The sequence below is a fragment of the Schistocerca serialis genome, chromosome 9 (genome assembly GCF_023864345.2).
Source record: "Schistocerca serialis cubense isolate TAMUIC-IGC-003099 chromosome 9, iqSchSeri2.2, whole genome shotgun sequence".
Classification (NCBI taxonomy): Eukaryota; Metazoa; Arthropoda; class Insecta; order Orthoptera; family Acrididae; genus Schistocerca; species Schistocerca serialis.
Window position 1 is genome coordinate 285,500,281 of NC_064646.1, and position 2,227 is coordinate 285,502,507.

Here is a 2,227-nt window from a genome sequence, read left to right on the forward strand (position 1 = left end):
TCCAGTGCGGCCGTGAATCTGGGGGAATAAAGCAGCAGAATCACGGGGCAAACAACAAATGCGAATTTGAGTCTGGTGACGGCGCTGCAAACCATCGGGACCTGCAATTAGATAGAGATACACTGAAGAGACAAAGTACTGGTACACCTGCCTAATATCGTGTAGGGCCCCCGCGAGCACGCAGAAGTGCGCGCATTACTCTGCTAATGCCTGAAGTTGTGCTGGAGGGAATGACACCATAAATACTGCAGGCCTGTCCATAAATGCGTAAGAGCACAAGGGGGTGGAGATGTCTTCTGAATAGCACTTGCAAGGCATCCCAGATATGCTCAAAAATGTTCATTTCTGGTGAGTGTTTCAGAAGAGCCACTCGGTAGCAATTCTGGACGAGTATGGTGTCGAAATGTTCTGCTGGAATTGCCCAAGTCCGTCAGAATGCACATCGACGTTAATAGATGCAGGTGATCAGACAAAATGCTTACGTACATGTCATCTGTCAGAGTCTTATCTAGGCATATCAAGGATCCCATATCATACCAGCTGCCCACGACCCACACCATTACAGCGCCTCCACAAGCTTGCATAGTCCCATGCTTACATGCAAGAACCATGGATTAATGAGGTTGGCTCCGTACCAGTATACGTCCATCCACTCGGTACAATTTCAAACGAGACCCGTTCGACCAGGCAACATGTTTCCAGTCATCAACAGTCCAATGTCGGTGTTGACGGACTCAGGCGAGGCGTAAAGCTTTGTGTCATGCAGTCATCAAGGGGACACTAGTGAGCCTTCGGTTCCTAAATCCCTCGTATATCAATGATGTTTCGATGAATCGTTCCTACGCTGACACTTGTTGATGGGCCACCATTGCAAATAGCAGCAATTTGCGGAAGGATTACCCTTCTGTCACGTTGAACAATTCTTTTCAGTAATCGTTGCTCCAGTTTTTGCAGTATCTTTATCTGGCCTCAGCGATATTGGAGATTTGATGTTTTATCGGATTTCCGATATTCACAGTGTTGTTGTGGTCTTCAGTGCTGAGACTGGTTTGATGCAGCTCTCCATGTTAATCTATTCTGTGCAAGCTTCTTCATCTCCCAGTACCTATTGCAACCTACATCCTTCTGAATCTGCTTAGTGTATTCATCTCTTGGTCTCCCTCTACGATTTTTACCATCCACGCTGCCCTCCAATACTAAACTGGTGATCCCTTGATGCATCAGAACATGTCCTACCAACCGATCCCTTCTTCTAGTCAAGTTGTTTCACAAACTTCTCTTCTCCCCAATCCTATGCAATACCTCCTCATTAGTTATGTGATCTACCCATCTAATATTCAGCATTCTTCTGTAGCACCACATTTCGAAAGCTTCTATTATCTTCTTATCCAAACTATTTATCGTCCATGTTTCATTTCCATACATGGCTATACTCCATACAAATATTTTCAGAAGCGATTTCCTGACACTTAAATCTAAACTCGATGTTAACAAATTTCTCTTCTTCAGAAATGCTTTCCTTGCCATTGCCAGTCTACATTATATATCCTCTCTACTTCGACCATCATCAGTTATTTTTCTCCCCTAATAGCAAAACTCCTTTACTACTTTAAGTGTGTCACTTCCTAATCTAATTCCCTCAGCATCACCCGACTTAATTCGAATACATTCTATTATCCTCGTTTTGCTTTTGTTGATGTTCATGTTATACCCTCCTTTCAAGACACTGTCCATTTCGTTCAACTGCTCTTCCAAGTCCTTTGCTGCCTCTGACAGAATTACAATGTCATCGGCGAACCGCAAAGTTTTTATTTCTTCTCCATGGATTTTAATACCTACTCCGAATTTTTCTTTTGTTTCCTTCACTGCTTGCTCAATAGACAGATTGAATAACATCGGGGAGAAGCTACAACCCTGTCTCACTCCCTTCCGAACCACTGCTTCTCTCTGATGTCCCTCGACTCTTATAACTGCCGTCTGGTTTCTGTACAAATTGTAAATAACTTTCGCTCCCTGTATTTTACCCCTGCCACCTTCAGAATTTGAAAGAGAGTATTCCAGTCAACATTGTCAAAAGCTTTCTCTAAGTGTACAAATGCTAGAAATGTAGGTTTGCCTTTCTTTAATCTAGCTTCTAAGATAAGTCGTAGAGTCAGTATTGACTCGAGTGTTCGAATATTTCTACGGAATCCAAACTGATATTTCCCGAGGTCAGCTTCTACCAGTT